This window comes from Ambystoma mexicanum, chromosome 11, assembly GCF_040938575.1.
Source record: "Ambystoma mexicanum isolate Mex_15411 chromosome 11, UKY_AmexF1_1, whole genome shotgun sequence".
Lineage (NCBI taxonomy): Eukaryota > Metazoa > Chordata > Amphibia > Caudata > Ambystomatidae > Ambystoma > Ambystoma mexicanum.
This window is the reverse complement of record NC_090934.1, coordinates 333,569,588-333,597,072: the sequence shown is the minus strand read 5'-3', so window position 1 is coordinate 333,597,072 and position 27,485 is coordinate 333,569,588.

Below are 27,485 nucleotides of genomic sequence, written 5' to 3'. Positions count from 1 at the left end.
ATTCACTTTCCACTTTCTTGAGGGACGCTTTGCCGGGAGACTCCAGACTTCAAATCCATCAATCGCCAGATACTACAGAACTTTGAACCACGAAGGCCTACTGCAAGCAAAAGTATTCTCAGCAGGCCTCAAAATCATTTGCAAACTATTCAACAGCCGGGCGAGCTGTTTGAATTCTTTGCCAAGAACTTTTGCCAGAACCGGTAGCAGACCCAGAAAGCAGTGCTGTATCCAGAGAGACCAGAGATCCAGAGAGACCAGATCGCTGTGCAGTGCTGAGAGCTGACCCAGATTGCTGTGCACAGAACCAGTACCCAGTGGCGAGAGAAACGCAGCCAATCCTGACCCGATCCGTGACGAAGTTGCATTCCTGTCCAAAATATAGTGTGAGTACTCAGCCAGAACTGTGCAAAACCAATCTCTTAGTTTAAAATAATCTAATTCAAACTATTTTAACCTATTGAGAACTGCATCATAGAAATTGTGTCCCTCTTGTTGATTCAAAGCTGCAAAACTGTCTTCTGTCTGAGCTTTACTTTTATTTTGAGAATCTACCTTCACAAAATCGTCCGTATCTCTTGAACCGTTTGTGCTAGGAGCGAGTTTTAACTTTTTTTGCTTCATTTCAGCCACATGTAAAAATATTTGTCTTTTGTTTCCTTTGCTGAAATTCGTTTGCAACCTGACAATAATTCATAGAGCATTACTAAAGTGATCCTGAACTAATTTCATTTAAAGTAGCTATCACCCACCCTGAATCTCTTATAGGGAATAAAAATAATTTTTAGCATATTTTTCCCTTCTTTGCATACCACATTTAAAGTACTTTGCCTGCGTTTAAAATCATCCCTGTTTCTCTAAGATTGCTAGGGAGGAACTGAATTCGTATTGTACTGTGATTGTATTCCTGAAGACTGTGTGTGTTACTTTCATCTCCTTACATTGCATAGGGGGGGAGTGAATTGTCAGAGAAAAAGTGATGATATTATCTTTTGCTGAAATCATATCAAGTTTATTTCTGTACTGCCTTTTATTCATCTTTGCATCTCCTTGAAACCATAAAGCATTCTCAGATACATTGTTCTTTCCATACCAACTCCTAAGTAATAAAATAAGTGTGCTAGTGTAAGATTATCCATTGTTGATTAACATCATATTCTTAAGTGTGATATCAAATATTAATTTATTATAAAGTGTGATATATATATTGTTTAATTATTCAATAAATCTTTTAAATTGCAAAACAAACCTGCTTCTTGGCTCAGTGAGGTCAGGGGGATTCAAAGAGGGGGGCGTTATATAAGGGTTTATCATCCAGAGTATAACTTGTCATAAAATATATAAATAAGGGCTTCCCTTGGGCGTCCCAGACGAGGCACTGACTTAGTGGGAGTGCTGATTTGAAGTCACTTAACAGAGTGGGGGCTCGTAGCCAGGGATTCTGGATTAGATCTATCACTTGTGCAGATTAATACAGTGTGCTAACTGACAGAATATATAAATTCTGTTGGATCACCACGCCGGGTTACACTGTAAAGACACCCCTCAAAGGAAAACTCTAAGGAAACGGTCTGTTTTGCAAAATACAATACAAACTTCTGTAAGTCAGGAAGGAAATCAAGTTCCAGAATGACGACCTTGGTAGATATCAAAATAGCCAGAGAACACCTCTTACATAAGCTATTTGTGAGAGGTGAGTGGGCTCATCAGGACCAAGTGGTCTGGTTGCAGGCAATCACACCCCAGATCACTGAAACAGGGTCAGATATATGGAGAGATCAGGGTCCCTTACATGTGGCCCTGAGTGAACTATATATGGCCCCTAAGGCCGAGGATGAGCACAACAAGATTGCCAGGGTAGCGGCATATTTATAGTTACATATGGGAGCCATACAGGACAAATGTGCTGAAGGCCAAGATCTGGCAAATAGGCAACTGATGGCATTTGAGAAGGCCCAATGTGACCTGGTCTCTTCTGAGCAGAGGCTGCAGAGGAGCCAGGAGTCAGAAAATGATAGTAGGAAGTATATTAGTAAAATAAAGGAGGATATGGATATCCTGCAACAGGAAAAGGCTGACCAGGATACCAGATTTCTGGCCTTGGAGAAGGAGTACCAAGAATATTTGGACTCCCTACTGCAGAGCCAGAAAAAGCTGGAGAAACAACTAGACTTTAACAGGGCATGCACAGAGCAGGTAGCCACCCTGCAAATCCGACGAGACAGAGAGAAAGAGGAAAGCAATAAATTGATTTTGAATGACCTGGATACCCAGGCAGAGTTTGATCAAGAACGCCAGAAAGCTGGTGCCTTTCAAAGGCAGAGGGACGACCTGGCGGCACAGATGCAGGCTCTTAGTCAGGAAAGGGGCACCTTAGGCCAGGAAGTCTGCCAATTAAAAGAAAAAATTGAAGGAAATCACCTGGCCCTCCAGGGGCTGGGTGACTTCCAAAAAGAGCATCAGAACTTGTTAGAGCACACCAGGAGGGTGGAAGAAGCTCTGGCAAGAAAGGAACAGGCCAGTAGGGATGGGACTCAGGAGGTAACCCTCCTGCAGCAAAGACTGGCCCAGTATTCCAGGACCAAACTGCCTTAACTGAGGAACTGAAAGCGCAGGCTCTTGCATTGCAACAGGGAGCAGGGGCTGATAGAGATGACGTTCGCTGGGAAAGGGAAACACCTGAGCATAACCTCAGGATCCCTAGTACCAGAGGCCTTCATCTCTCCCGGTCCTTGGACTCTGCCACCCCCATGTCACCTGGCGCACATGAGCACAGGGCCACAGGGAGGGCAGATTACTATCCGGCCAAAAGTATGGGGTTCATAGTACCTCCCAGGAATGGATGGGCGGGCATCCGGGTATGGGCACCCAAGCACAGTGTAATTTAGTGGGGAACCCCAGGAAAGTAGACCCACTAAGGGCATCCTAAAAACCTCTGCCCAGTTAGGTCAGTGGGGGGGTACCCATCAAATCCTGGCAGCAAGGAGGGATCTGAAGACTCCTCTGAGCAGCCAGGACACAGGAGACCAGGTCCCCACATTCTGCCAGCCATTCCCAGGCTTGTACAATCCGGGAGAGCCTGGAAGATCAGACGGGCACCTCTGGGATCAGTGCTTCTGAGTCAGAGGAGGACTGGACCAGGGTTACCAAACCAAAAAGGCCAATAAGGCAAAAAGGGCCTTGCTTAAGGACCCCTTAAAGCTGATCAGGGCCATAAGGAGTGTCATCAACCCTTATCACTGTTTGGGAACACTTGGAGCTCTTTGAGCAAATGATGGAGACTTTACATTTGAAGGACAGCAGTAGCTGCATTCAGTATGTCAAATGGACATTCTCCCTAGAATACTCCAGTTTCTTTGCGGGGCTGGAGGACCAAAACCATTCAAGATGGTCCACATATAGAGCGGCCATCTTGAAAAAAAATTCTGTTCACCGGAATCCCCAAGAGGCTTGCAAGGCAGCCTACAATTTGCAATGTGGGGAGGATCAGGCCCCACAAGAATTTGTGCAAGAATTGAAGCGTGCCTTTGTGCAGACCACCAGAAGGGTGCGCACGGACAGCAGAGAATTCATCAACACATTTTTCCATGCACTCCCCAAATACATAATGACCCAGCTCGTGAGAGATTTTCACGAGAAAAGATCTTTAGACTGGGTCATTGAGCAAGCCACCCGCATCTATGAGATTCAGAAACTGGTGGAAAATAAGAATCAGCCCAAAAACCCCAAAACCAACAGCACCCCTGCTGCTGCCAAGGTGGCAGAGGTAAAGGTTGCCCCCGTTTTAGATTTGGAGATGGGGGGACCTAAAAACCTGCCTGCACCAAAAAATTCACAGCCCAGAAGGCCCTCGGGCCAGTCACAGACAGGGAGTCAAGGAAGTAGTCCCACAAATGGGGTCCCCCGCCCCCCTGACTATGTAAGTCCCCGCTACAAGGGAAACAGACCAATCCTAGGTTATGCGTGGACTCCTCCGGCCCAAGGGGGGGGGATCCAGCCAAGCACCTGACCCAGGAAACTTCCCTCCTAACTTCCCACAGGGGGGCAGAAATTCACCAAATCCTGGGCAGATCCCCAGGTATCCACCCAACTTCCACCCCCCTAATCCTTCTTTCCCCACTTCCCTGAGCCCAGACAACCTAATCCGGGAGAGGGGAGGCCAAGGGTGGAGGGGTACCCAAATCTTCCCAACCCGGGGCACTACCAGAGAAGGGATAGCTACCCTTCCTGGGATCAGCCCAGGGGAGAAAACAGAACCCATATCAACCTGAGCGGGTTTCCCAACTTGAGCGCCAGGTCCAAACTGTGGCACGAGATCTGGGTCACATACTGAGGGCTCAACAGAACCCTAAAATGAGCATGCCACCGCAGAATGCCCCAAACTCTGGGCCTGGTGCTCCAGAACAATGACGGGGCAGCACCCCGATAACCCACCGGTTCCCAGAGAGGAGGCACAAGAGGAAGGGGTGTCAAGCCTTGGAGGAAGCTGCCTTCCCCTCTTGTAAACATCCCCTGGAAGCCCAGGAACTGGAAACAAAATCTCCTGCCCCTGAAAGTCTGCCTCCCAAGGAGCAGAAGGGGGGTAGGAGAAACAAAGTACCCAAACGGACCCACTTTGTGGAGGAGGTACAGATCTTCCGATTTGAGGGAGAGGGATCCTCAGAGGATCCTGGGAAAAGGATCTTCTCCTTCAGAGATGGGGGAACTCCTCCCAATGAAAAATGGGCACCCAAGGGATTCCAACCCAGACTGGGTAGATGTGGGGATTGAGCTGTCGCCACCCATCGTTCTATCCCAGAACCAACAAGACCGAAAACCCCTGGTTCAAACCCAACCTGGTGACTGCCTCCAAAAAGGGGGGGGGTGGCCCAGAACCGCAACCAGGGGAACCCAAAACCGCATCAATAGACTGGGTAAATGTGGGGATTGAGCTATCGCCGACCCATCATTCTATCCCAGAACCAACAAGATCGAAAACCTCTGGTTCAAACCCAACCTGGTGACTGCCTCCAAAAAGGGGGGGGCAGCCCAGAACCGGAACCAGGGGAACGTAAAACCAAATCAATAGACTGGGTAGATGTGGGGATTGAGCTGTCGCCGCCCATCATTCTATCCCAGAACCAACAGCATCAAAATCCCCTAGTTCAAACCCATCCAGGTGACTGCCTCCAAAAAGGGGATGAGGGTCAGCCCAGAACCGGAACCAGGGGAACCAAAAACCGCATCAATATCCAGTTGCAAACTTTTTCTTTCAGATTCCTGAGACTCTTCACAGAATTCTGCCCAAATCTCTTCTCTCCCAATATCCAAAACCAGAAAATTAGCCCACCAGTTGTCCAAAAATGTGCATTATCTGTGCCCCCTTGAGGAGAAGGAGGGAAGATACTATGCCCCGGTACAAGTACAATTTTGGTGCTGGTTGACACTGGATCTCAAGCTACCCTTCTGTCCAGAAGAACCTTTGATGAACTGAATTCAGGTAGGGGGGAGAAGTACCAAATTCCCTCACCTCTCTTCCTGGACAGCTTCAGAACTTTGACGGGAAGGAAATTCCCATCGAGGGGACTGCAGATTTGGACATCAAAATTGGGCGACACAAGGTGAAACACCCAGTCATAGTAGTGACTCCAGAGGGCACCCCTTGTTTACTAGGCAATGACCTCCTGAGAAGGTTGTCACCCCTAATAGATTGTGTAAACAAGGTCCTCTGGACCCAGACTAGCCGACCAATAAAATTAAAACAGAGTGTCAACCATGTTAGTTTAAACGGCACCTGCCACATGGTTGAACACAACTCTGACCAAGTAGAATTTCACTTCCAGAACAACCAAAATCCAGATGTGACAGTAATAGCAGTGGGACAACAGACTGGTGATGGGGGGTCCTCTCTATTTCTGAAAATCCACCTTCCTTCCAGTTTAAGGTGGTTTTCTACACTGGAAGGAAACACTCTGAAATTCTTTACTAATCCACAATCAGACATTTCCACTCCGATAGTCCAGAAAGATCTGATATCAGCTCAGAGCCTGGCTGATATTCAACATATTGGAGAGCAGTTGTTCATCCCTGTTCAGTTAAATGATGGGAAGGACTCTGTTCTCGGCCGAGTGTGTGTGAACAATGGTAAGAGCTTCATCAGCGAAGCAATGTTCCGCCAACTCCCAAAAGATCCAGACATTCCCACATTCAAACTGATAGACAAATGGGAAATGGATCTGGAAACACCCAATTCGAAACATCTCCTGCCAAGCAGGTGCATGCTCAAAATCTCCATTGTCAACAAGAGCATAGTCCATAATTGTTGGGTCATGCGAGACGTCACTGCCACCTTTTACTTAGGCAGTGACATTCTCAATCGCTTTGTCATTAGTTTGGACCTAATAAACTTCAAAGCTTGGTCCCGATTAGCGGATAATCCCATGGGCTTTGATGATCCAGAAAAAGCATTTAGGTCAGCTCAATTGCTACCTTATGCAGTTGAAATTCAGATTAAAGAGGAAGTCACCATCCCAGAAAGGACCCGACAATTCTCCCTGGAAGTGAAAGTTAAAAGAGGACAAAAATTGCAAAACCCTGATGCTTATATACATCTAAATGCTTCTCTCCAACAGCAAGGGTTGGGGGTAAACCCAACTCCATTAATCAACATAGAACATGACACCATTCCAATAGAGGTGGATAACAGCGACTTAAAGAGTATTACTCTAGCCACAGGCACCATTATTGGAATGGCGGTTGATGACCAACATTTCTCCATTGATCTAGGAAATGAACTGTTAGGACCAATCCCCAAGGACTGTTTTGACAGAGACAGTTATGACAAAACAACACCAGACAGGATCTTCACCTGGCATGGGGGGAACTTCCTGGTGTACACTTCTTGCCCTTACGGTAAGGAAGATGTGACTTGTGACTTCAAGAGGGATGAGGTGATTTTCCAGGTCCATGAGGGCTGCCTTTCCCACCGGAAGCCTCCAGTCCAAATCAGCACTTTGACCAGGGACTTCTCCACCCAGTTGGAGGAGGCCGCTGAGATAGCAAAACCAGAAGTCTTTCCAGGCTTCAGGCAGATGGTGGAAGAGAGAGTCAACTTAGCTGATGCCTGTGTGACTCTGGAACAGAAGCAAAAGTTGAAACAAGTTTTCTTGGATTTCCAAGATCTCTTTGTGGTAGACTCATGACTGTGGTTGCACTGACATCTACACAACAACAATTCCCACAGACCCTGGCATGACTCCAGTGTTTGTGAAGCAATATCGCTTGCCTCTCGCATCCATGGAATCCCTTACTAAAATAATTAAGAACCTTGAGTCACAGGGAATAATCCGTCCAGTACACAGCACCTTCAATAATCCTGTGCTGGGAATATTGAAGCCAAACGGCCAGTGGAGACTCTGTGCCGACCTTAGGGAGCTCAACAAACGGGTCCATACTTCCCGATGGCCTCTGCCCTACATTGACCAAGCGCTGGCCCAGATTCAGGGGTCACAGGTATTCACTGCAATAGACCTGACCAATGGATACTGGACCGTGCCTGTCAGTAGGGAAGACCAATACACACTGGCTTTTACCTTTGGGGGCCAGCAGTACACATGGACCCGGACTCCCTTCGGCTACCTCAACTCCGGCAATGAATTCAACATTTTCCTACACAAGGCCATGCCCGACCTGTGTGCGAAGGGTAACCTGGCTTATGTAGATGATGTCCTCATTAAAAGCTCAACTGTTGAGGAACACATAGCGGAGATCCATTATGTCCTAATCCAGTTGAGGGCCGCCAGAGCAAAACTTTCCTTCCAAAAAGCACAGTGGTGTAGAACAGGTGTCAATTTCTTGGGGCATGAGATTACTCCTCAGGGTCTCTGTCCACAAGAAAAGAAAGTGGAAGCACTTCAGAAACTGAAGGATCCCACAACTCTGCAGGAACTAAGGAGCCTCCTTGGACTGACTAATTACAGCAGAAAGTTCATTGAGGGCTACGCAGAGATCACTAGACCCCTGATTCATCTTTTGAAGGGGGGGTCAAGTGGGAATGGGGTCCAGAACAATCCGAGGCAGTAAGACAACTCAAAAGAAGCCTCTCACAAGCGTCTTGCCTAGCTTACCCTGTCAGAAACAAGGAGTTATTCCTGGAGATAGGGTTCTCTAATACATGCTTGACGGCAGTATTATACCAAAAGCATGACAAGGTCAATAAAGTAATCTCCTATGTGAGCAAAACTTTATCCTCTGTGGAGGAAAAATTCAACGATTGTGAGAAGGCACTCCTGGCAACAGTGTGGGCATTGAAGAATTACCGCCCGTTCATCCAGGGGGAACACATCATAGTGGAGACTCCACACCAGCCTCTGCAATGCCTCCAAAGTGACAGAATCCGAGCCGGAAACGTGAGTAATTCCTGAATTACTTCCTGGATTCTGTCAATGCAAGGCTTTCCTGTGGAGGTCAGATATGACCAAAACAAGAAGACTCCCCTCGCGCAAGGTCTGGCTGACTCGCATGATTGTGCCAGAGAAAACTGTCTTGAGGACGAAAGTCTAAAAATCAAGGACAACATGGAGGCATACCTTAGTTCCCCACACAAAGTCTTTGAAGAAGACAAGTCTAGAAGACTGTCTATGTGGATGGATGCTCTTACCATGTTGACAACAACGGGGAAAAAGAACTGGTGGCTGGCGTAGGGAATGTGTGGGTGAATGAGTCTCCAGAACCCTCCACTGGGTACAAAATTGGTCCCCGAAGTAGTCAAGTAGCAGAGTTGATGGGTGTGCATCAAGCCATACTCACTGCTGTCCAACATCAACTCCACAAACTGGTCATAATCACAGATTCGGATTATGTACGGAACGGTTTCGTGGAGCACCTGGTCAATTGTAAAATCGGAGGCATGTTATGTGCTAATAACAAACCCCTGAAACATGGGAAGTTAATCCAAAATATTGATGATCTGGTCACATCGAATGGGATGACCATCTACTGGAAAAAGATCAAGGGTCATTCCAAAGTAGAGGGACCAGACAAAACAAGAAATGACTTATCTAATCAGCTGGTCAAAACCAGGGCCATCCAAGGGGATCTAATAGAAATAGAGTCCCTGTTGGGGGGAAATCCAGGTCACTGCTATCACTAGGTCCCAGACAAATGCTTACAACGATCTTTCAACTGCACAATGGAGTAAGGAGACCCCAGATGCTGATTTAATTACGGCTCAGACGGGGATCCAATAATTGGTAAGTTTAACCAACCCATTGAGGACCCTGAGAACTTTCCCCTGACGGATACCGACTACGTTGGGAAAGAGGACCTAAGAGTGTTGATGAAATGTCCAAAAATGTTCCGAATCCAAGACGGTTTGTTGGTAAGGAAATCCCAAGCTGGCCATGATCAGTGGGTGGTTCCTACCTGATTCCGAAGCCTGATGCGAAGTTACGGCCATGATGCTGCCACCGCCGGTCATAGGGGGTTTCACACAACACTGGAAATCTTAAGAGAGGTTGCTTACTGGCCATACATGGGGCAGGACCTTGACCAATACTTGAAGGGGTGTTTTGTGTGTGCACAATTTCAGCCAACATCCCTCACACACCGGGCGCCTCTCCAAAAGAGGGGGATGACACTGCCATGGTCAGATTTGCAAATCGACTTCGTAGCCCCTGTGATTCGCTCGTCTAGAGGAAACAAGTACATGTTGACAGTCACATGCTTGTTTACCAAGTGGGTGGAATGTCTCCCGGCCCCAAACTGCAAGGCAGAAACAGCAGCTGCCCTGTTGATTAACCACATCTTTTCCCGTTTTGGTCTACCTCAAAGGATTGAGTCAGACAGAGGTAGCCATTTCACCAGCGAGGTAATGACACAGATGTGGGAGAAACTGGTGGTCAAAAGGAAGCTACATATTGCTTACCGGCCAGCTTCTTCTGGGGCAGTAGAACGCTACAACCGGACCATTGTGAGCATATTAAAAAAGTTTGTGGCAGATTCTGGGCCAAGTTGGGATATCCGATTACCTCTGGTCCTAATGGCCATCAGATCTACCCCTTCATCCGCAACTAAAATGTCACCGTTTGAGCTGATGACTGGACGCAAGATGGTGCTTCCCCAGCATTTGCTCTACAGGACCCAAGAACAGACATTGATAAATGCCTCCACAACTCATGAGTATGTGGAGAATTTAAGGAAACACCTTCAACATGCTTTTGCCTATGCTCAGCGGAATCTAGAAAGATCAGCTGATAGCATGAAGACCCATTACAATTTGAAAACTTCCAGGAAAGTATATAATGTGGGAGACCGGGTCTATCTATACAATTTCCAAAGAAACCAGGCCAAACAGCGAAAATGTTTGCCTACATGGAAGGGACCGTTTGAAATTATAGACAAGATCTCCCCAGTAGCTTATAAGATCCGCATCCCCAAAGGTAGTTTAGCGGAAGGGGAAGACAAGTGGGTCCATATAAATCAGTTAAAGTGTTGCCATCCAAGGCACACTCTGCAGCAACTGGAGGAATCCTCTGGAATCCCAGAGGGGGCCGCTCCAGAGTAATTCAGTTCCAGCCCTAAAATATCCCACATATAGTCTCTAAAATATCATGATTCTGGTATGAAAATGTTTCCTGTTATATCTTGTTTTTTTTTTAAGTAAGACTGCAAAATGTATCCGGATGTATAAAATGTATATGTTTGCCACACCATTAATAGTGGTGGAAAAATGTCTAGGAATGTCTATTGCCGCTTTGCTTTATCATCCTAGGAGAGATGAAACCATGGAGACTGACCAAGGAGAACGACCCGGGGACCGGGAGCAAAGATCGGTGTGGCCCGGGTTACCGCCCAATATTCCCATCAGGACAGGCGAGGAGAACCGATCGATCCAACCGGATGGAGGAAAAGAGGCTGAACTGTGCCATCTGCGGAATTGGAAGAAGACGATGCGGACATACCAGCGCGTGGATCAAAACATCCTTTGCACCCGACTCCCCCTCGACTCGAAATCAAAGCGCAGTCGGCAGGGGGGGTTGTTGGGTGTCCTGGCCCACGTTTGGACTATTATGCTGCAACATTTGGTTCTGTGGGCTTGGGAAATCCAAGAGGGTGGAAAAGCCCACATTTGCGCCAGAATCCTGGAGAACCGTGCAGTTTTGTGCACAGCAAAATGGCCCCTGACCTGCCACCCACCAGTGCAAAGAAAGATGGTTCTGTTCAAAACCCGTTTTTATTAATGTCAAAAATTGCTATGATCATGGGCCCAGAACCACCAAACAAAAATTCAACTATGGTTGAGTGTTTTACTTTACTCTACTACAGATCCACATAAATGCCATGTCAAGCAAGGATCATATACTATCAAGTAAAATCCTTTCTTTTGGAAATGTATTAATTCAAGACAGATCCCAAAAATAGGTGCAGTACCGGCATTTTCCACAAACCGGTGCTAGCGGTCTAAACTCTGACTGGGGACCTGTATTGCAGAAGATAAACAGCATCCTGAGCTAGCTGGGACTTCAAAGGTTTGTTCCCAGGAGGCAGTCTGATTCAATTAAAACAGTTCAAAGGGCCTCTGTCCATGGGAAGCATTCACACCAGCCCTTACCAGCAACAGCCCAGGAGATCACATGGTCATGCTAACCAAATGCAGAGTGGCCCCATGGTCTGCTGAACTCAGTCGACACAATAGACCCTTTCAATTGAATGGGGTATGTTAATTTTGGGTGTGGACTGTAAACAGAGCTCTGCCTGGAAGAAGAGACATGTGATCCCTGACTCACCCAGTTCCTAGGGGCGGGCCAGACACTTTTTGTGAATTGAATTGAAGGCAAATATATGTTTTATAAAAACACTGATAACTAATTGTAACCAGATGACAGGAATGTGCAATTTGGAGATTCTTAAAATGGAATATGTACCTACAATTTGAGTCTAAACTGAATTCCGTACGATGTTCTGGGACCGAATCCCACAATTTATTCATGTTGCAGACACTGGGTTTAAGCTAGAGACATGGAAATTTACTGGAATATGTGTAGAAAGGCGGTGTACATTTGTGCTATTTTTGGTAAACGTCCGATATTGGGAAACCAACCAAAAAGCGCAAAATGTTGTCATTTCTTAATCCAAGCTCTCAGGAAGAGCAGAGTTGAACAAGAATGTACCTTAAGTCATCTGCAATCTGTACATGTAATGTCAACCACTTGTGTATCTGGGAAATGTGTTTAGTTATGAAAATGATTTTCTAAGGTAAAAGCAAAGGGGAGTGTTCTTTCTGTATGCCATAAAGATGACTCACTCTGACTCACTGCTCCCTTCTCAAATCAGGTCAAAGAGAAGTCCTTGACCTATCAAATCGTGAGTGAGTTGGGCAAAGAAAGTTAGCATCCACACCCATTTTCAAGAGACATAAAAGAGCCACTGGAAGCCAGACACGAACATTCACTTTCCACTTTCTTGCGGGACGCTTTGCCGGGAGACTCCAGACTTCAAATCCATCAATCGCCAGATACTACAGAACTTTGAACCAAGAAGGCCTACTGCAAGCAAAAGTATTCTCAGCAGGCCTCAAAATCATTTGCAAACTATTCAACAGCCGGGCGAGCTGTTTGAATTCTTTGCCCAGAACTTTTGCCAGAACCGGTAGCAGACCCAGAAAGCAATGCTTTATCCAGAGAGACCAGAGATCCAGAGAGACCAGATCGCTGTGCAGTGCTGAGAGCTGACCCAGATCGCTGTGCACAGAACCAGTACCCAGTGGCGAGAGAACCGCACCCAATCCTGACCCGATCCGTGATGAAGTCGCATTCCTGTCCAAAATATAGTGTGAGTACTCAGCCACAACTGTGCAAAACCAATCTCTTAGTTTAAAATAATCTAATTCAAACTATTTTAACCTATTGAGAACTACATCATAGAAATCGTGTCCCTCCTGTTGATTCAAAGCTGCAAAACTGTCATCTGTCTTTCTGAGCTTTACTTTTATTTTGAGAATCTACCTTCACAAAATCGTCCGTATCTCTTGAACCGTTTGTGCTAGGAGTGAGTTCTAACTTTCATTTTAAAGCTGAGATTCTAAGCTTTCCAACCGACTTGCTACTCCTTATAGTTCCTCCGTAATTGCACTTGACGCACGCGACTAAATTGCAGCGATTTGACATTTTGCTTCATTTCAGCCATGTGTAAAAATATTTGTCTTTTGTTTCCTTTGCTAAAATTCGTTTGCAACCTGACAATCATTCATAGAACATTGCTAAAGTGATCCTGGACTAATTTAAAGTAGCTATCACCCACCCTGAATCTCTTATAGGGAATTAAAATCATTTTTAGCATATTTTTCCCTTCTTTGCATACCACATTTAAAGTACTTTGCCTGTGTTTAAAATCATCCCTGTTTCTCTAAGCTTGCTAGGGGGGAACTGAATTTGTATTGTACTGTGATTGTATTCCTGAAGACTGTGTGTGTTACTTCCATCTCCTTACATTGCATAGGGGGGAGCGAGTTGTCAGAGAAAAAGTGATCATATTATTTTTTGCTGAAATCATATCAAGTTTATTTCTTTACTGCCTTTTATTCATCTTTGCATCTCCTTGAAACCATAAAGCATTCTCGGCTACATTGTTCTTTCCATACCAACTCCTAAGTAATAAAATAAGTGTGCTAGTGTAAGATTATCCATTGTTGATTAACATCATGTTCTTAAGTGTGATATCAAATATTAATTTATTATAAAGTGTGATATGTATATGTTGTTTAATTATTCAATAAATCTTTTAAATTGCAAAAAAAACCTACTTCTTGGCTCAGTGAGGTCAGGGGGATTCAAAGAGGGAGGCGTTATATAAGGGTTTATCATCTAGAGTATAACTTGTCATAAAAATATATAAATAAGGGCTTCCCTTGGGCGTCCCAGCCGAGGCACTGACTTAGTGGGAATGCTGATTTGAAGTCATTTAACAATGGTGGACGAGCGTAAACTAGCAGGGAGACAATCTATTAACATCGTACTAAAGAAGATAAAGGGAGGCCCAAGAGAGGACACCATATTTCAGTAGATAACAAGTGGCTGATTGTAAAACATCCCGAAAGTATAGAGTTTGTTTTAGGTGGCCTGCTTGAGCATGGAGAGGGAAAAACCAAGGAGAGAAGTATCCTGATTAATGTGTATGACCCACCAGGGAACAAATGGCATGACAGTGTTCTGCAGACTATTAATATGATGCTGCTGAAAACAGACACAAACACAGTGACCATTATATGGGTGACTTTGATGCAAACATAACCTGGATTTCAGCAGATAATTTGGAAATGGAGGAACATTTCACCTCTTGCAATCTGAAATTTAATAAGAAGGGTCATCCGTTGGCTACCTTTAGGCTGTTCAATGGATTCACCATGATGAATGGTAACTGTGAAAGTGATCAACAGAGGGGCTATGCCAGATCTAGCTTGAAATCGTTTTCTATGATTGACTACCTGTTTGTTAATATATCTCACCTAGACACGAGACTGGATATGGCCATTGTAGTAAGAGAGGAGAGTGACCATATTCCCCAATGCACACTGTTGTGAGAAGCTCAAGAAGGGCATGATGTGATGGAGGTGGGAGAATTAAGTGTGAATGGTTGTCATGATAGGATGTATGGGATGTCAATAAACTATAGAGGGCTAGACTGAAATATAGGGTATCGACAACAGTGGTGAATGGGCTATTGAGGAGTTTGAGAAGGTGGTGATTAATATTCGGGACAGGGTATTCCAAAATGGTAGCAAGAAATCACAAAAGGACTCTAAGGACAAAACTAAATCAATAAGGAAAGATCATTATGGAGTAGTACAATTAGAATAAAAATGGCTTAGATGGGACCTTGAGGAAATAATACAACACCACACACATCTTGGGGTCGCAAGCCTAAGTAAGAATATAATGATTAGAAAATCCCAATATAAGATATGGGTTCGTTCTCATTTTAGAAAAAAAAAGTCGAGTGGTTGGGTATGGCGAAAGCATTGAATGACAATGATTAATGGCGGTTTTGTCAATTTGTCAATATAAATAATGATCCGGGGATTATAAGTAATGGGGCATCAAGCAGAAAATGGGTGGATTATGTTAACCCCACTTTAGGTATGGTGGCAGTGGCCGATCAGATGGAAGAAAGTTGATGTGGTAATGAATGGCCATTTAAACATTCTACTAAAGCCCTTGCTAAATGAATGGTCTCTGGAGCTATGAGCATAAATGGAACCTGCAATGCTCTACTGAAACTGGACCCTCTATTATGTGCCTGCACATTATCGGGGGTATTGGCTGTAATTAGAAAATCTGGTAAATCTCTGAAACTTGGCAAGTTAGCACAATATTACCAGTGTTTAAGCAGGGACGGAGAAACGAGCTTGCTAACTGCAGTATGCTCGCTATGCTTAGTTTTCCCTCAAAATTCTTTGCCAGAGCTCACAGATTGGTTTGAGAGAGCTAGAATATTGTACTTTAACCACATCTGGTTTACGTAAGAAAATGTGGACCACTGATAATATCCTGGCCCTTAGAAGTGTGATAGAGTTTACTTGGGGCCTCTCTATGTGCCATAAATAGATTAATTGGATGCATTTGACACAGTGAACATAGGTAAACTATGGGAAGAATTGTGTCACTGGAACATCCCTACTGGCCTCTTGCATAGAATGGTGGCGTCACCAGGGTTTGTGTGCGCCTGGAAGGTTTCTAAGTGGATGAACACAATGTGGGGAGTTAAAAGGGGATGCCTATTGGCTCCCTGCTTATTTAACCTGTATTTGGCAGATCTCCAGCTTGCTTTTAATTCATCTAATGTGTTCGCTGTTAAATTTGGAACTTGATACTTTCCTGGTTATACTATGCAGATGATTTCATTATCATGGATTATATGCTGCATGGACTACAAAAAAAAGACACGCCTGGAACAATAATACAATAATCAAAGATCAATGACCTGAGGATTAACATATTGAAAACAAAGATAATGGGGGTCATTACAGGGTTGGCGGTAGCCGTGCCAGTAAATACCGGCACAGCTTCCGCTAGAGTCATTTTTTTATCGGCACGTGGCAATGGGGATGTACTTGGGCATTCCAGCCCCGGCAGACCCGGTAATTCCCCTTTGCTGGGTGCCAGTAAAAATGACTTCCCATTGCCATTGAGTCCTATCGGACTCAATGGGAATGGGGAGGCCAGTAGCAGCGGCACCGTTAATAACAGTGCTGGTGCTAACATGTAGGTCTGTTTGTGGGTGCCGCTCGGCCCAGCAGACCTGCTGGACTGAAAGGCACCCGCGAGCAGACCTCTTAGTTTGCCGCTCCAGTAGCAATGGTACCGGCAAGGTTACCGGTACCGTTGTTACTGGACCGGCAACCTTGTAATGAGGCCCAATGGTCTTTAGCAGAGGGAATAAACGATTGAAGAATTATAAGGGGTACCTCCAGGATAAGGAACTAGGGAATAGTTTGAGACTACAAATATCTTGGTGTTATTGTAGAAGGCCAGCTAAAATGGGAAAAACACTGGGAATCGTGAAAATTAAAGTAAGTAAAATAGTGTAAGGAATTAACGTTTTCTCAGGTACCAATGGTGGTCATAGCCTGGAAACAATCATTACACTGTATAAAGCAAACATTACTCTATTATGAGCTATGGGGTTGAAATTTGGGTCAGCAAGTTTATGCACTGCTTAGATAAATTACATGCAAAAACCCCAAGGAAACTAGCCAAAACTAGTCCAACTCTCCCGGTGGAGTACCTAAACCAGGAACTGAATTGAGCCAGCTGTAAAACAGTGTTTAGACAAATGTTAACATTGTTGTATTGGAAGCTGGTTACAGCTGAAGGAGAGAGACATACTGGCACATCACCTATGGTTTGCCTGCAACACAGACAGGACCTGCTGAGAAACATCAACACCAAGAGAAACGTGGTGTATTCTACTCCCAAGAAAGAGATCAACAAATTGTGGTACTTGCATTGAAATTTAATGGTCTGGAATTTTTTTAGCTACATTGAGGGTTGTAGCCCCTGGCGAAAATATCTCTAGGCATACCCATACAGTTAAATCATAAGGAGATATATAGATATTAAATGTAACTCTATGCCCTCAATGGAAGTGTTGGGTCTCTGCCCTCTATGTGGCGAGCGTGTATTGGAATCCACATGTCATTTGATCATAGATTGTATACATTTGAACAAGTTAAGGGGGAGCTACCTAAGGAAATACTTTAATGACGGCACAACTGTTGATGTGCAATTACTTTGGGTGACATTTTTAAATGGTTATGATATTAATTTTATATTGTCAGATTTACTGATGTGATATTTAATTTACTGAATAGGTTTTTTTGTTAGGCAATGCCATCTTTTATTTTTCCTTTTGTAAATTGTAGATTTTGTGAGCTGACATTGGTTAAATGATTGAAGTGTGCACAAGTTCTTTATAAAATTATATGTACACAATACAAAAATGAAAACAAAATAGGAAACAGACACTTCGCTGCTATGCACTATGTCTTTAGAACAAGTTACCAATATAGATAAGGCTGCCCCAATCCATCCTACCTATCAGGAAGGACCTGAAGACCCTGCTCTCCAAATAACATTTTGCCAACCGCTGATTGCTCCATTCAACCCTATATTTCCACTTCGTATGCTACCTGCCTGCTCTACTTGCCTTATCCAGCAAAGCGTTTCTGCTACCCCCGCAATATTTGTTGTAACCACCTGGGCGCATCCCCTATGTACAATGCGACATTGCATTCCAGCGAGGTTCACACTTTATAAATCCAATTTAGATGTACAAACATGTGACAGAATATCATTATTACAAGGATCCTAAAACATTGGATGAGTTCGCTCATTAGCTTTAAAATGAGAGCAACATTCATTGGTCAGAAGCAGTCTATGTAGTGACCTACCTGGTTGCTGGCTGCTGGGGTTTTAATGGAGCTCTTGCCTGAAGCCTTGTCTGGTGCGTGTGCCCATTCGCCCTCATCAAAATCCCTACCAGCTGGGATAGGTGACAGCTGAGAGTGTTCCCAACGAGGGTCCAGGGTTTGCTTTTGTGAGGTGTGGTGGGATGCTACTCTGATATGGGAAGGCTGGACCCGGGTCTCATCTTGGCTTATCTGCAGTGGCAAATAACAGATTCCCTTGAAATCTACTTTACACTTCTCTGCCGACCTCCTTAGCCTTCTCAGGATTACATGGTAGCTGTCAGGGTATAGATATATGTCTGGGCGAGTGCTGGTCCAAACATTATCAGCCTTGTCTGGCAATGGCTGAAAAAGATCCTTTTTAATGGCTGTAGTAGTTGCCTTCACTGTCCATATGAAGCGTGATCAGGGTGAGCCAGGATAAAGAGTGACCCACTCAAGTTTATTCCATATACCACATGTATAAAGAAAAAGGTGAAATCACTAAACCGTTTTTAATACATTGATAACATTAGTAAGTGTTGCACAGGAAAACGGATATGGTACATTGCATGTACATAACAATAACAACTCTCCAAACACATGTACAACTCATATAAATGTGAAACAACCCCTCTTAATATATGGGGTCATGTGAACGCAAATGCCACATTGGTTGATCAATTGTACAGAGTTTGAGTGAACCCTGCCATTTCATTAAGTTGTCGACACAACTGTGTTTCAGCCAGTCGAGCAGTTGGAGAACGCTCTCATTTCAACGGCCTTAATGAGGACAGAAGATGGTTTTTGTGTCTCTTTGAATGAGGTGTCCTATGGTCAAGAATCTAAAACATAAGTGCAAATGTAGATCTAAAGTTAAAAAGGGGGCTTATCTGGGTTATATTTAAGAAAAGCAAGTATGCTTAATGTTTTCTTTTATTCCCCCACAATGGGCCATTTACTGTGCACTGAGGTGTCATTCACGTCTAGGGAGAGTTCTGGATGTGTTCTCTGAAGTTCTGTGTGTACTCTCTGTAAAAATGATGCACAGAAAGAATTAGGTGGGCTCTGCACCCTACCTCAAAACACAAATGAGTTAAGACTGTGACGATTGGCATGTAAATTACCTTATGGTGCGTGGCTGGTGCAACGAGGGTCTAAAGACAATCACACAAGCATTTCCTACAATTTAATGATTCAGATCTTCTGGCACCACACTATGAAGCACACATTCCTTGCTGGGATGGTTACCACCTCTACAGTCACATTCTTGACTTATTCAATAAAGCTACAGAAAGTCCTTTCCTAGATGGCCGCTGCTTTATGACATGTGACTTCCCTGACTGATAGGGCTGTCTCCCTGCATTTCCTCTGATGGTCAACGTGTCACCTCCACTTCCACGCTGGTAATCGCCATTACTAAGCACCACTTCTAACACCTCTGAGTTTCCCTCCTCAACCCACTATTTCTTCTCACTTGGACTTCCACTCTGATTCTCTTCTACCACTAAATGTGCCTAGTGTATTTTCATTTGTCCTGCTAATTAAAAATGTTAGTTGTGCCCGGTGGCTACACTGTATTTTCATTTGTCCTGCTAATTTCAAATGTAGTTGTGCCTAGTGGCTGCAGTGTATTTTCATTTGTCCTGCTAATTTCAAATTTTAGTTGTGCCTAGTGGCTACACAGTATTTTCATTTGACCTGCTAATTTCAAGTTTTAGTTGTGCCTAGCGGCTACACTGTACTTTCATTTGACTTGCTAATTTCAAATGTTGTTGTGCCTAGTGGCTGCACTGCTTGCACTCCCCCCCGTTCTTTCCCCTATTGTTCCCATCTGCCACCACTTTCTCTCTCTCCTCTCCCTCACCACTTATGGCACTCTCTGTTTCTCCTGTCTTCTCCAACTGTTACTCCACCGACTACCCTACCTTCCTTACTACGTCTGGTAGGAAGAAGACCAAAAAGGATTTCCTTGTCTCCAATCCTGACCTCCCCATCGCTGATACTTGCATTAGTGCTTCCTCCAGACAGACCCTCACCAACATCCTCTTTGTCGTTCCTTCACCAGACCTTTGCACACCCCATATGGTCGTTGTGCTCTCTCCTTTCTCCTCTTATCCCATTAATGGTGGCACTCGGTGGGAGGCCCTCTTGACCCCCGTCCACTCCTCCAAGGTCATCATTAATGTTTACCTGAACGGCACTGTCTTGGTCCAAGGCCCTCAGGCCAACCTTCTCCTCTTTGAGAGATGCTTATGCTTCCCGCACCTCATCAACTTCCATCCTTCTCCTGCTGTGCCATCTCCCCCTTCTCCAGCCTCTTTGTGCCCCACCTCTGCCTCCTCCTTGGCTACCCTGCCCTCTCCACCTTCCTATTCTGCCCCCCAATGGGTTCTTTCTACACCTCTGCAGGGTGTACATCTGATCTGTACCCCTCGCCGGAAGTCTTTCAAGGCTGCCAAACTTCTCGATATTGCCACTCTAAACTCTTGCTCGGCTGTCAAACACTCCTCTGACATCTCCCGCCTCCTGGAAGAACTCGATCTTGATGTCCTCGGTCTCACTGAGACATGGTTCACACCCAGCTCTGTTACAAGCTTTGACACTCTCGTCCCTGATGGCTACAAGACCCTCTCTGCATCCAGATCCAACTGCCCTGGTGACGGTGTAGCCTTGATCTTCCTGCAGAGGATTCCTGCCTCTGTGATTCCTATGCAGGCCTACTCCTCCTTCGAATGCCTTGTCTTTAGGCTTTCTCTCTCTCCGGGCCACTCTCTCACCATTGCTATTATTTATCTGCCACCTAGTCAGACTATGTCCTTGGGCTCTGAGTGGGCGGACCTCTTCTCCTCCCCTCTGGCCTCGGACACTCAACTCCTCCTCCTTGGTGACCTCAACATCCACCTGGATGCTTCATGCACCTCCTCTGGACTCTTTTGTGACCTCTGCGACTCTCTTTCTGTTTCTATTCTACCCTCTGCCTGACTCACTCTGCAGGGCACACCTTGGACATTCTCATCTCCTCTGAATTCCCCCTCTCCAACCCCCTCACCACTCTTCTCTCCGGAGCGATCACTTTCTTCTTTCCTCCCATCTCTCCCTCTCCACCGAGCAGGCCAAGCCAGCTCCAGCACCGCAACCTACCTTTTCGGTCATCCAGCCCATGAAGTGTGTGTCAGTTGAGGCTTTTGCTGCCACTTTCTCTCCCCCTCCCCCACCTCTGGCTGACTCTCATCCTGACACTGCCCTTTCCTTGCTCCACTCTGCTATCTCTGCTACTCTCGATGGTTCTTGCCTCTGTCATGAGGACCCACTTGAAGCCCAAAGCCAAGTGGAACTCTTGGTGCAACTCTGACCTTGTCACCCTTAAACGCAAGTGTATGGTGGGGTAGAGGAAATGGCGGCATCCTGTGGATCCTCTGACAAACGGGCCTACCACCTGCTCCAAAGGCAATACCGGCCCTCTTCCCACACTAAGAAGAGAGCCCACATCCAAAGCCGCATCTCTGCAGCATCTAACAACTCGGCCAAACTCTTTAAAATCTGCAAGGAGCTGGCCAATCATGCTGCAGTCTCTACTTCTCCTGTCCTCTCCCAAGCCCTCTGCACGGCCCTGGCTTCTCGTTTCATCTCTAAAACCCAGGACACCCTGTCCACCCTCTTGTCATATCCTCCTCCTCTAACTACTTATCTCTCTGCTACCTCTGCCCCCTGCAGCTGCCTCTCCTCCCTCATTATCTCCCTTTCCTCGGTTTACCCCTGACAGGATTTCTAGACAAGTCTGATCTATAAAAGTATTGTCGAAACAGGTTCCCTATTGAAGCACTCTCTTGTGACCCTCTTCTCAAGAAACCATCAGCCGACCCTGCCTGCCAGGCTAACTATTGCCTGAACTCTATCACTCCTTTCCTGGGCAAACTCCTGGAAAATCTGGCCATCTCCCAGCTCAATCTTCACACTGATTCTGTTGGTTGTCTCCATGACCATCAGTCTGGTCTCAGAGCAGCCAGATGTACAGAAACTGCTCTCCTAAATATCCATAAAGACCTGCTCCCCAACCTTGACTCTAATCTCCCCTCCCTTCTCATCCTTCTCAATCTCTCTTCTGCCTTTGATATGGTCAAACATTCCATCCTGCTCAACTGCCTCTGTGATAACCTGGGTATCACTGATAAGGCCCCGGCCTGGCTAACCTCCTTCCTCTCCAACCAACCCTCCCAGGTCCAACTTGGGTCCTTCCTCTCCTCTATTTCACTCTCCACTTGTGGTGTTTAACCTCTCTCCCTGGCTTTTCAACCAATACCTGGCACCCCTCGCCCACTGCATTGCTGTTCTCTGCTCCAACTTCCAGTGCTATGCGGATGACTCCCAGCTCAGTTTCAGCCTCCCCTCTGCCACCTGTTCTCCTTCTCTCATCTCTGACTGTGTGTCTGCAATCCAATAGTGGTGTGCCACCAATGTCCTCTGCCTTAATGCCAGTAACACTGAGATCCTCCTCATCAGCACCCCTGCACCTTCCTTTCCTGTTACCCTCTGGTTGGCCTCCCTTGGCCCTCTTCCTGCTCCCTGCGAGGCCAAGAACCTTGGGGTCATCTTCGGCTCCACTCTTTCCTTTTCTCCACACATCTCTCACGTGTCTAAGAAGTCTGACTACCAACTGCACCTCCTCAGAGGTATTCTTCCCTTCCTCTCATTCCCCCAGAAGATCACTGTCTTCAGAGCTCTGGTTCTCTCTAGGCTGGACTGGATTGCAACATGCCTCTTTCTAAATCTGCCTGCTACTACTCTCTGCCTTCTGCAACTCATCCAGAACAGGACTCAGAAAACCTCTCCTTGGCCTCAAGCCCATAGATCATATCCCTCCAGCCTTGAAATCTCTTCATTGGCTCCCAGTGGCTGCAAGGATTAAGTTTAGGACCCTTTGCATTGTCCACAAAGTCTTCTGGGACCTGGGTCCGTAATACCTTCAACTCTCTCTTCAGAAATATTTTCCTGCCCAAGCTCTTCACTTCTCCACCTCCAACACCCTCAGGGTCAGTTGCCTCTCCAAGCAAGGAGTGGGCGGTAGATCTCTTTGTTCGGCCGGGGCCTCCCTCTGGAACAGCCTCCCTGCCTCCCTGAAACTTGAGGAGACCCATCTTTGGTTCTGGAAGCACCTCAAGACCTTCCTCTTTGCTTCCGCCTTGTCTCTTCCTCTCCCCTTCTGATCTCTTTATCTTCTGCACCAGGCATCTGGCTACCCTTTGACTTCGGGCCGGACCCTGCCCTCCCTGCTGCATACCTGCACTGCCTCCTGGCAACACTTGCACTTGGGGGCCTGTATCTGCATCCCTACTTATTGACACCTGTTGTCTGCACTTAATTCTGGCACTTGCCACCTGCTGGCCGCACTACCAGATTTTGTTTGTTCACTTTTTCAGCACTCTCCACTCTTCCCCTGCCCCTTCCACGTTTCCCCTTCCTCCTGCCCTGGATTTGCACATTCTAGTAAAGGGCCTAGTAAGTGCCTAGTAAGATCGTTGTTTTTGTCCTCCCTTGTACTCCTCCCTTGCCTCGTTGTGCCTTGAAACACTTCTGTATAGGCACGATATAAATACAATATCATATCATACATATCATATCAAAGATCCCCTTTGACAGAGGTATGAGGTCCTAGAAGGTTCTCATGTACAATTCCTGCAAAATAATTGCTTATAGATGTGGGTCCACACCATGTATGTACAATTGTATGCAATTAGTTCAGAATGGGCAGGATTTACCAATTCGAAAAGGGCCTGCCAAATGGCCATGGATTGCCAAGTGGGTGTTCCCTGTGTAGTTAAAAAGGGTACACATTGGTTTCTCACTGCTAGGAGTCGTGTATATCTCACAGTGAGAGTTTGTATTGTTATGTACCATATCTGTTTTCCTGTGCAACAATTAATAATGTTATCAATGTATTAATTTGTTTTGGTGATGTCACCTTTTTCTTTATAGATATGGTATATGGAATAAACTAGAGTGGGTCACACTTTATCCAGACAGATCAAGGAGTTGCCAGGTGCCCCTTTATATATTGTAGTTGGCTTCACTCCACAGTCCTACTCCAAGCCCCTTCAACTTGTCTTGTTTTCAGTTCTTTGATTAAAAGTCATTAAAAGCCCAGCTTTGACCGTACAGGTATTGGGTATCTTCAGTTCCCAGACTGACTATTCTAACCATCGCTCTTCTTCTGTTTGTCCTTGCAGATGTAGTGCTTTTTTTCTGGATGTAGCGGTTGGAATGAAGAATCAACCAGGAAGAAGAGATCTCTTGGCAGGTGAGTATTCTTTTCTGAGCTACGTAATACCTTAGGTTTCCTTTGGTTCCAGTGTCCTTACTGAATGTCCTGTTTTTTTCTTACAGGGCGAGGAGAATCCACAGGAGCGTGTAGACTCCTTCGAATGACTGGAATATGCTGTCAGTCGCTGGGGTCTTAAATAGGCTCAATGAGGATTTCACGTGAGATATATTTGCCTCCGGGACATCTTGCTCGGCAAGCATGATTTGCCCGTTGATGTGATTCCCTTGCCCTTCCTTCTAAGGGATTTGGGCTGAGATTTAGCAGGAGTATCCTCAACAATCGACTATGGAGGATAACTCAGGGGCAAAGCACTTGCCTCGGAAACAGGACAATGCGGAGTAACACAGGTTCGATCCCCAGGTCATCACAGGTTCGATCCCCGGGTCCACGCTTGGAAACCTCTGGGTATTAAGTGCATTATAAATAACCAATTACAATTACAATATGGACACTAAGCCCTCATTGCCCTGCACCACTTTTCCCCAAAGTACAGGGCCTGAGCAGTCTGTGTGCATGAATGTGTGTGTGAGTGTGTGCACAAGAGCCCTCTGTATCGCTGTATGCACCTTCCCCAGTGCTGCCATGAGACAATGTGACCCCGCACCTTAAATGCATGGAGGTTTCTTTATAATATTGTGCCAAGGACAAAACATTGGAATATGCTCTCTCCCATGTTACTCCTCTACTGCTACACCGCTCTGCACTCCCTCTCCAAAATAATTTCATGATTGCAACTGACATACTGTTTTATTGATGTGTACTGAAGATGAATAAGTAGACAACATATACAATAATATTTAAACAAGAATGAATGTTCTATCATGTTTTTGTCCATTGACTAAATGAAGGGCACTCTCCTAGACGATGGTTCTGCAAAAGAGCCCAGTGTTGCTACTGTAATATATGTTTCCAACAATGTTGGTCTCCATTTGAAGTGTTCCCAATGCTCCAGCAGAGGAATGGAAGATCGGCGTGAAATAAAGGGAAGGAGTTCGGTGCTGGCGATAAAGAAGGCAGCTCGCAGCTAGGCTAGCTCATAAAGAATGCCTTGTGACTACTTCGCAGCGCTATGGTGAAGAACAGACAAGTAGGTAGGCTGTGATATGAAGCAGTCATGTTGCCATATGATATCCACACCTAGACCAAGTATAAATACTTGCCAAATGGTGTGGGCATTTAATGGGAAACCTGGTAGATGGTGTGAGTGCCTGAGTATAGGAAGGCAACATCTATAAAATGGCATTATTTTTTTTTTTTTTATTGTAGCTCTTTGGTTTACACAAAGAAAACCTTTAGCTATTTGTACCGAGCAAGGAGCAGAAAACAACATAAAAGAGAAGAAAACGACATAAAAGAGAGAGGCAAAAAAGCAAGTTCAACTATACAAAATCAAGACGAGAGTTAATTCAATTGTTAAAGAAAACTTAAAATACATTTTAAAAATCAAGAATAATGCAATAAAAATAGCCCAAAAAACAAGGATAGCATTTTCCCAAACTTCTGTTCTGCAGATATGCTAAAATGTTAATAGACATTTATAAAAATGCCTGTTTCTTATTTCCTTTCTCTTTCTTTTCTTTTATGTTGCTCAGTGTTTAGCACTGCAAAAGTCTGCTTGATTTCAGGTTCTTTTCACTGTTCCAAGAGGTTCGTCTTGTCCCTCAATTTTTTCAAAGATGAACTGGATACATTTTATGACCGCAAGATTGTTTGAGATCTTATCTCCTTCCAGCAGGTATGACCACCAAAGATCAATGTCCTTGAATCTGTATTCTTGCCAGATATGACCTAAGTATGTCTGTCGTTCACCTCTCACAGTACGGCATTCCAGCAACAAATGTTTCAATGATTCAACTTTTAGTACATTGTTACATAATCTACAATTCTTTGGGTCGTCTCTCTCTTTTTCTATAATGATTGGTTCTACTTGGCCAGAGATTCAAACGCAGCTTTAAGAAGCCTTGCCTCAAGAACCAATTGGGGAAAAGAGTTAGGTATTTGGGTAGTATATTCAGTTTTCGCGGGACTGCCCAGAATTCTTCATTGCCTCGATATTTAGTGAGCTTGTCCAGTGTATCAATCCAATCTCTGGTGTACATTTTTTTTTTCACTTGATCTGGGTTGTTTAAGAAGGATTCTTCCGTCTCATTCAAATTAAGAAGAATCATCTGGCATATTTTGGCCCATTCAGTCAATATTGGTTCCGACCTCTCTGCCATTGCTTTTTTTATGGCCGCAAAGCCCCCCTTTGTTGCCGGTTCTAGGCATCTTCTGTAGAAAGACAATATCTTCCACTCCATGATGACTTTCAGAGAGGATAGTGCCAGCTCTCTTCTAATTAACTGAATTGGGAAAGATTCTGGCAATCCCAAAATAGATCTCCAGAACTTACCTTCTAGACGTGACCATATTTTGTTATCCAATAGGAGTGAGGTTTGTGATCCATAGGTTAGGATTGCCACTACTTTTGCACGATAGAAGTCTATCAGCGGTTTCATGGAAAATCGACAAAATCGCGCCAGTAGAATCTTAGCTTGGCCTATTAGGTTTCCAAGTTTGTTTTTTAAATCCTGACGTCTCGGGGCTTCATATCTGTCAGTATTGATACAAACCCCCAGGTACGTGATAGCTGTAACTTCCGTTAACTTTTTGTTGGTTAAATACCATTGAGGTGAGTTTATCTTTTTCTAATTTTTGGTATTAGTGAACGTCAACATCGTAGATTTTTCTGGATTGACGGTCATTTTGTTTTTGACTGCATATGTTTCTAATGCTTTTAGTTGATGTTGAAGACCTATAGGAGTCTGATCGATTAAAACTATGTTGTCTGTATAGATCAATTGTCCAATTGCTATATTAGCAAGTTTTGCTGGAAAGGATCTTATATCTACAAAGGCTTTTTCCATATCTGAGGAATATAGTTTATATAATTCTGGAGCCAAGGGGCAGCCTTGCTTAAGCCCAATGGACATAGGAATTGTATCCGATAACAGGCCGGCTTTATTTAATTTCACTTTAATTGAGGTGTTCGAGTGTAATTCCTTTATGTTGTAGAGTAGAATTTCTGGACAATTCAATTTTTTTAGTTTCCTCCACATCCTCTCTCTATCAACTGCATCAAAAGCCTTTGATAGGTCAACAAAAGCTATATAGAATTTTGCCTCTTTGTTGGTCAGGGTTCGAGCTTTCAACAGATTTAGAATAAAGATGTTTAATGGAGTGCCTTGTCCTTTTACGAAC